At 37.7% G+C, this 9,245-nt stretch overlaps 1 long non-coding RNA gene across 1 annotated transcript in view; it reads left to right on the plus strand.

Annotated features, from left to right (window-relative positions):
* Positions 1–8,915, plus strand: part of LOC113460060 (uncharacterized) — a 198,728-nt gene extending 189,813 nt beyond the window's left edge. The window contains exons 4-6 of the long non-coding RNA XR_012577984.1: positions 4,561–4,673; positions 5,626–5,791; positions 8,695–8,915. This is a non-coding gene — a long non-coding RNA (uncharacterized LOC113460060). The remainder of the gene's footprint in view (positions 1–4,560; positions 4,674–5,625; positions 5,792–8,694) is intronic.
* Positions 8,916–9,245: the final 330 nt, after the last annotated feature.

The following is a 9,245-nucleotide window of genomic DNA, read 5'->3' on the forward strand; positions in this document are numbered from 1 at the left end:
GGTGATGGCAGTCACAGTTATGGAGGGGTTTTGGCAATTGAACACAAGGGATCTTCATCTGTAAGGGGGGCCCTTGAAGTGCAGGGGTTCAAGACTTAGTTCTAGGCCACTCTTTTTAAGCTTTACCAAGCCGGAGGCAACATCACTTTAGGAACCAGGTGTTCTGGAACCGTTTTTGAGGGAATAAGATAGTATTGAACAGTATTGAACTGTATTGAACAGTGCACCTTTTTTAGGCAACTAGAAACCATTCATAAGCATGCATTAAAAAGTATGTTTTGGCAACCTAGGGCTGGACTCATTGAGAAGTTAACAGTGGTGAAAAGGGTCCTAGAAGATGTATGATCTGCCCTAATATATTAAGAGGAATACCCTTTCTAGGCAATCATCCTCAGCTGGAAAATACTCAGTAATATTTTTCCTCCTATTTAATTTTTTCACATTCTTCAGTTTAGAGAAAGAAATATGAAGATGGGAAAAATAAAGATTATTAGATGGAGGAAAAAACCTTGCTATTAAGAAACCTAAGCACTCTGCTTCTCTGCCCAGGAAGCATGTAGAAGACTAGTCCTGCACAATGGGCAACTCTGAGCCCTTCAGATGGGCAGCAGGTGCTGTAATGACCAACAAGAAATGTAAAAGTAACAGGAGTTGTTTGACAAACTACTTCTGAGAAGGGACTGAATGAGCTAAAAAAAACCAGAAGAAATTTGGAAGGAAACAGAAAGGAAAAATTGTAATATGGTTCTCTCATTCTTTCATTAGCTTACAGAGATCTTTCCTGGTCATGGAGATGGGGAAAACACAGAATGTGTTCCCTGGTGTAAGTGCTGAATAGCAACACCTTACTTGAGAATTACCCTCAGATGTATATGTATAGAGAGAGAATTATATATAGAGAGAGAATTATATATCTCTCTCTCTATATATATATATATAGAGAGAGAGAGAGAGAATTATATATATACATATATATATACTAGAGAAGTACGCTCAGATATATACACTCAGGTATATTGTGTTAGTGAAATCATATTACAAAGATGTGTAAACATGGGCTTTTTGACATATCAGGAGAAATGATATGAATATCTTTCAAGAGTCAGAAAACAAGTTTTTGAAAGAGTTGATTCCAGACTTTTTTCCTGCTTTTCCTTTTTTTTCACTTCTCATGTCGTCTTTGATTTCTGGAAAATTTCTGAGGACCACTACAGCTTTAAGGAAACAACCTTAAATTGAGATTAAGTTTGACTTCTTTTGGTGGAATTTCTCTTGGACTGCTGCAGTATAGGAATACTGTTTTGTTTTCTTTTCTATGGACTGGTGCAGTTTTACATCTTTCTGTAATAAAGTCAAAAACACCAAGCCTTCTGCACCTGTCAGCCTATAAGTCATATATATATCTTATTTATTTGATTTATTTATATATTAGCTTTAGAAATATTGCAAGTGGTAACTGGTTTGGATATAGGTGTCAGAGCTGCTGCAGATTATCTGTTTCCAGTTAAAATCCAATGCCTTATGACTTTTGGCAATACAATAAATACACAAGTATCTTAGCAGACTACAGTTTTGACTATATCTAGCAATTCCAAACTCCTGTGCTTTACTCACCTTAAATTTTAGATGAAAATAATGATTTTTTTTACTATTTCTGTTTTACTCAAATGATGAAGTAGTTTCTAGGTAACTGGTACTTTCATCATACAGCTTACTTCACATTTTGAAATAAGTTCTGTTGTATGCATAGTATCTGTTGGTAACATTGTCCTTCTTTCTATCTTGTGACTGTTTATGCATTTCATTTTTATAATACTGGGTAATAGCAAAATAATATTTTCAACTTAAAAAATGTAGCTGTAAAAAATGAGAATCCATCTCTCCTAAAAGTGGTAGTTAGCATTGTCTATCAAATGATGGACATGTCCACTACAGTAAGAATTTAGAAAATAGAGGTTTTGCTAGCCAGCTCAAAATACAGAGAAATAGTTTAAAATAGCCTGATATTACAATAAAGTGGCTGGTACTACAAAGCACTGTGATTTACTATAGTATAGAAAGAGAGATCTGTTCTTATTCCAGATACATTGATTTTTTTGTTGAGATGGCTTGTGAAAACAGGAGATTTATGTTTATTTCCTGATTCAATTTTCTGGATGGCACTAAGTATGTCCATCATGTATTAATTCGTTTCATTCATTCATTCGTTCATTCATTCACTCAGAGACACTGTCAACATATTTCAGGGGCAACAGGTAATTATAGTAGTGAATGTCAAACCAAATTTCTATCTACATATTCAGTTCTTCTCATCTATGTGTACATCACAATGCTTGAGATTTTATTGTGGACAAAGATGTGCTTGTGATCAAGTGAGTGCAGATCCTTGCACAGGTCACAGGTACAACAGTGAGTATTCTTCAGTATCCTTAATGCTTCTGATAAAGAGACTGGTCTCACAGGAAAACAAATATCTTCTCAGAACCTGAACTTCAGAGTTAACTGTTGATTGATTAAGTAATTCTCAAATGTTTTGATGTCTCTGCTGCATGAAGAATTTCAGCATGAGTTGATGTTTGAAGGTAGGAGGATGAATGTAAAAGGAATTTTTAGGGACACTGGAAGTGTTTAATAAGGAGAATCCACTGCATACAATTGAAAATATCCAAATCTAGAAACTTTATGACACTGCACATCACTGATTACTACACACACTTTGTCACGTTTCCAGTGGTGGTGAGGCTTTTGTTTTCTATGATACATATGTTAGTTGGCATTGCACACACACAGAGCTACACTGCACACAAAATTCAAGGCATGGTAAACCTTGCCAGAATATATTATGTTTAGTAAGGCAATGAAGTTGGTCAAGTTTCAGGTCACCCTCCTCCTGGTTTTGTGTCAAAGACTTTTGTATTTACAGCGGTTTTCTTTCAACAAACAAAATCCTGTATATCAGCAAAAAGGTTCTCTACAGTTGCAATTCTCATGAAAATGTGTGTTTTAGAGCTGAGGTGAGCAACAATTACAAGTGTATGTCAGCCCGAGCAATGGCATCGCACCCTGTTAGCAAGTTTGTGGCTGAGTTATTGGGAATTCCAGAAACACTTATAGGAGACTTTGAGGATTTCAGATGTGACAGGTCTATGCTAGACTTCAGATAGTCAAGGAGGAGCAAATAAGTTGAAATGACTCAACAGTTCATTAAGATCTTGCTGCCAACCAAATGTGTTTTCTGTTATCTGCTCCCATCCAAAAGACAGGCTTATCCTTTGTCATGGTTTGCAAAGGAAAACTGCATTTAAAGGCTGTTTGGTACCAAGCTGTTTGTGTTGCTTAGTGATGGCAGGACTCACTTCATTGCCAAATTGCCTTTCATAATTATATGAGTTCAATGAATATTTTCTAATATTAGTTTATTTCTTTGTGCTGATTATTTGGAAACTCATATCCTAGATTCTGATCTTCTGCAGAGGAGGAAGAATAATGTATATGTCTTAAGCATGCACAAAAGAGTGGTGAAACTGGTAGAAATTGATTTCTTACTGTTGTGAAATCAGGCTAAGAAAGAAGCCTGGACTTGTATTTTGTCCTCATATTTTCTTGAGGAAATGATCCACTCTGAAAGGGATAGAGAGGGAGGGGAGAGGACTTTTTGTCTAACTCATCTTTAATCTCTCATTCCCATGTTCTTGGGTTGTTTCTCAGTGACTCATAGAAGGGAAAGTGATTCACCAAGTCTTTCACCAAAAGTAGAATTTCAGCCACAATATCTGAGCAACTTTGAGATATTCAGACAGCTGTGCAGCAGCCAACAACTATTTAATCAGGAAATAATATTTTTTGTATGAATTACAGAAAACTAAAAAATTCTCATATGACCCTTTTGAATTGTTGTGTAACTGTAATTTCAGTGCTAATAATTAAAAAATCTGATTCTAGTTGCCTTAAAATGGCTTACTACTGTTTCTCTATTCCAACATTTTGTGAAACTACATTTATAAGCAAAAGATGTTTTCATCTGGCCTGATTATGTCCATAACTTGAAATAACAAAAAAGTACCGAGCTAAAATTTCAATGTGGCTATTTTGGTATGGTGCATTTTTCTTTACAAAACAGACTTGCTGTGCAGTCATTGGTCAGTAAATATGCAACAACTCAACATTTCACACAATTAAGCTCTGTTTCAACATAATTAAATTACCCAGTATTGCAGGTCTTTAGAAAGAGTAAAGAAGAATATTTCTTATCCTAGAACAGGCTCATCAGCTTAGGCAATTCTGGACACAAGACAAAATTCTTTATCTACACAGTTTTCCTGCTGTTTGCTCTGAAATTGCCTACTATTTGCACTGAAATTAGATTAGGGAGGAGGGTGTTGCATTGGCATCCCACTTCTGAGATTCATATATGTCACTGAACAGCTTTAAAGTAAAATGACAGAAGGCCATCACCTTAAGCTGTTTAATTAAATCTGGAAAATTAATGAAAAAATTGTGTGGAATTATGTTGGGAAGTATATAATATGAATATTGTATTGTAATACCTTTTTTCTGCAGAAAGCTCCTATGACAGATTTTTTGCATCAGAGAACATCTGAGAAAATGAATACATTGTCAACAAATGACTTCTTTGCATTCTTTTGGGAAAGGTGTTTCTTGTGTAAAATTCAGTAAGTATTATTTAAGGTATTTATAAAATAAAATGCTTCAATAGAACAACAGAGGCCTGTAAAGTTATGGCACATTCAGTATCAGCAGCACAAAAATGAGAACAAGCCTAATTCCAGCAGTCCAAGTCACTGGCTTTCCCAGACAGAGTGATCTTAATAATATATTTGCAGTATCTGGCTCTAAATAATCATGTAGCTGGAAGTAAATGCCAGAAAAATGGAATTTACTTGCATCTAATGTTATCACTATACAAGTTAACTTATTGTGATATACATCAAACAGGTCAGTTTACCTACCTTTTTTTTTTATTTATAGCTACATAATTGGCTCTAACTAGTATGATTTATAACAGGTGCTTAATCACATGGGAGTATACCTGCCACTGAAATAATAGCATTAGCACCTGCTGGTGGCTTCTTTTGCGGTGACATGCATTACGTTCTGCAATTTACCTACTGGTCCTTTGCCATAATCCTTCAGAACTTCTGGTAGATTTGCTGCAAGTCTACTCCTTCTTTTTTTTTGACTCTCAGTTTTTTGACTCTGGAATTTGTCCTAAATTTCCAGAAATAAACATACTTAGTCAAAAGAGTTTAGACTAATAATTTAGTCTAAACTAGGAGTTTAATTAATAATTTTTAAATTATTCATAGTTCCTAATTTTACAGCACCTTGAAATACTGTGTGCAACATCTGAACCACTCAAACAGAACAATGCATGTCTTGGTTTATTTTGTAATTTATTCTATTGCATTAAATGGTAGATTTATACTGTAACTATTTACTCTAGTGGTGATAAGGTTAAATAATTAACTGATCTTGCTTGAAGTCCAAACAGTTATTTATTCTTATAAGTTTGCTATGAAAAGTCACCTGTAAAACTTAAAGAAACTAATTTTTAATGATGTGTACAGCAAAACATTTGACTCTAAAACTTTCAACCTTATGCAGGATTGGCAGTCAATTTTTGGAGGAACTACACCACATCAATGTCCAAAAAGCAAAGTTTATTTTTCAGAAGGGCAATTCCCAATGAATGTAACAGGTTTTAGTCACCAGTGGGAATGAGCATCTTCTTGAAGAGGGATGAAGCAGAAAGCTGAGCAGAAGACAGAATGTAAGTTTATTTCCTGTGTCTGTGTCTGGTAATACTATCCTGATGCTGTAGATGAATGAGCTATGCTCAACACCTAGTTAAGCACAACACATAGCTCAGTGGGTAATATCCATGGCAGTCTACAAAGCAGGATATATCAGAAACAGAAGCTAAAAATAATTTGAAGAAAGGATAGGGTTCATAATGCTGCATGCCTGGGACACTGCCAAGACACCAGGTCTCAGTATAGCAATACAAAATGGAATAGAATAGCTGCGGTGGAAGGAAGTTGTTTCCCTCCTTCAAAGGTAAAGTACTTTAAATCATAGGAATTACACCAAATATGTCAGCTTATATTCAAAAGGTCCTTTGGCGATGAGGCCCAGACTTAGTGGAGATGTTCTAATGAATTAAACACATTTTCAACTTCCTTTTGAGAAATAAGGGATATGGGAACAAGACCATGGAAATGCATGGAGGTGCTTTTGTCAAGATCCTTACCTGATTGCAAGGGAAAGGGGGTGGTGTGGTGTGATTGCACAATCAGCTCTGCCCAAAGTGATGGCTGAAGCCATAGGAAACCATTCCTACTGAGCAGTTGGCACCTCTCTATCATGAAAAGGAACTGAGCAGTATTAGTTGTTCATCATGCCAATTCCTCTATTAAAATCTGAGTTCTTCCTCAAATGGCAGACAATGGGGAACTCCGAAGGCAAAGGGTGAATACAGTAATAAATGCAATGAAGTTAATTTGACATCTCTAGTGAGAAGTGATTATGACTACACTGTCCAGATTAAAAAAGGGATTATTCCACTTGCCTATACAATACCACCACAGGAGGGATATATCTCTCTTCAATATCCAAATGTGAGTGGAAATCATTGCACTTAGATTATCCTGGATTAACATTGTTGACAATTGTTGACATAATCATTTGGGAATAAATGAAGCTTTGCAGAAAAACTAATATGAGTGAGATGAAATCAATAAAATTCTCTCAAATAAAAAAAGACTTCTGAGGAACTAAGCACTTTGAAGGAGGATTGAGAATCATAGTACTTGCAACAATTACCCCCTTTAAATCCAGCTGCTGATTTTAAACAGAATCATCAACTATTCCAAAGATTCTCAGTTTCTTGTGCAAAGCCATGTAAAAGATATTAAAGAGGGTAGCCCAAGAAAATATTAGATAATGGAATTTAAAATAACCAGATGCAGCTCACACAATAGAAGGAGGGGAATCCATCCAGAGGGGAATGGGCCTATAGCGATCTCATGAAATTCCACGAATCATGGTGCAAGGTGCTGCACCTGGATTAGGGCATCTCATAAGTACAGAACGTGAGAAGTCACTGAGAACAGCCCTGAGGATAAAATCCCAGAGGTTCTGGAGGATGACAGAACCTGATAGGTCCTGAGCCAACGCTGTGCACTCACAGCCCAGAAAGCCAAATGTATCCTGGGCTGCATCAAAGCAACACGGCCAGGAGGCTGAAGGAGGGGATTCTGTCCCTCTACTCTGCTCTGGTGAGATCCCAGTGGAGTGTTGCATCCACCTCTGGAATCCCTGACATAATAAAGATGTAAAACTGTTAGAATGTTGTAGGGTGTAAAACTGTTAGAGGGTCACGAAGATTACCAGAGGGCTGGGAAACCTCTCCTGTGAAGACAGACTGAGAGATGGGTTTGTTCAGGCTGGAGAAGTATTGGAATATGATCCCAATATTACCAGGTAGATTGTGCCTGGGCTGATCTGACCCTTGCTGCTGGGCCAAAGGCGGCAACTGTGGTATTTCACCTCAGAGACACTTTTGGCTGGCTGTATGTTGCAGCTGGGCACTGAAACAAGTCCAGACTTGTAGAAACACAGTTTACCTTGTAGAAACTCAGGTGGAAGGGCCTCAGGCTAGGGTGAAGAGGAAAAGGAGACGGATTCTGTCGGAGGGTTAATATCCAGAGTTTTATTCCATGGTCACAGAGGTCTGAATCTTGGTAACAGCTCCAACAGAATGCTGACCATGTGGTCCTGGCTCAATTTAAGCTCAGGGACAGGGGAAGGGGCAGGTGAGCACCAACCAGGTGGGAGGAGGAAGGTCCCAGGGCACAAAGGACACCTAGACAGGCCAATGACCCCCAGGCCTGGATTGCATCCTTTGAACTTGACCAACCACACGATGGCCTTGCTGGAATGTTAAAACTGATTGACAGAACTCACTCAGCAAGGGGGCGAGGGGGAAGGGGAAGAGAGGTATGGCCACACCTGGGAAGGGACTGGGAAGTAAAACAGGAAATTGCAACACACTGCAACAGAGAAGAAAGGATCCAAGGAGAGCTTACAGTATGAAAAGGAGGCTTATAGAATTTTGCACAGGTATATAGTGATAGGACAAGTGGGAGAGCTTTTAAACTCAAAACCGGGAGTATTAGATATTAGGGAGAAATTCTTCACAGTGAGAATGGTGAGACACTGGTTGCCCAGACAAGTTTTGAGTACCCTGTCCCTGGAACTGTTTGAGGCCAGGTTAGTGGGCCCTTGAGCAACCAGATCTGGTGGGTGGCATCCATGCCCATGGAGGGGGGACTGGAGGTAGATGATCTCCAAGGTCCCTTCCAACCCAAACTGTTCTATAATTCAATGTCCAGTTGATGTTCCTTGCTTTCATCAAAGATGTACAGAATCAGCTTGAATGTGTTCCTTTGAAAGATTTTTAAAGGGACTGTTTATTTATTCTTTGGGTGAACCTTAGGTGCAAAATATCTTCTAGGTCTGAACTGTGCTAGTGATAGTAACTTCAGGAATTCATAAACTTTATGATTTTTTTAATACTTTTCTGAACTATTACAATCTCAGGAGGGTGATCAATGAGACTGTATACAAAGTACCAAGACATGAATCACTTTTTGATGATTTCTTTCTTTACAGAGCATATCTGCTTATGAGTGCCAATGAGTAAATGCTCAACAGCTATGCCTCATTAACATTTAACCCCCAAGTAAGTGTGATCTCAGCGCTAAAGAAGCCTGTACTACTATTCTAATCTGTTTTAAAATACAGCCTGAACAAGAGTGAGTGTGGTATCTTAGGATTATACCCCTTATGCTCTGAGGAATAAAATGTGTCTGGGAGTTGTTTCTCCCATTTGATGGAAAGAAAATATTAATGAGTAGGTCAGAGTCTCTGACAAATTGATTCCATTTAGCTGGCCTAAAGCAGATAGCACTTTAGCAAAGTGTTACATTAATAATCTATCCTTTTAGCCTCCCTGCTTTCTTGTGGAGGCAGGTGCCACTCTTTCCCTATTACTTTAAACAAATGTAATTAAGCAATGGTTCAGTGATTCGACTTCATGAGCTAGACTTTGATTTTCTTTCTGTGCTGAATCTGCTAAGTTGCTAAGCTTTTTTTGTTTCTTAAAACAAGATCAGGATCTAGCTTCATGTGTCTCAACCTTGATGAAACTTCTCAGTGATGAA

The sequence above is a fragment of the Zonotrichia albicollis genome, chromosome Z (genome assembly GCF_047830755.1).
Source record: "Zonotrichia albicollis isolate bZonAlb1 chromosome Z, bZonAlb1.hap1, whole genome shotgun sequence".
Taxonomy (NCBI): domain Eukaryota; kingdom Metazoa; phylum Chordata; class Aves; order Passeriformes; family Passerellidae; genus Zonotrichia; species Zonotrichia albicollis.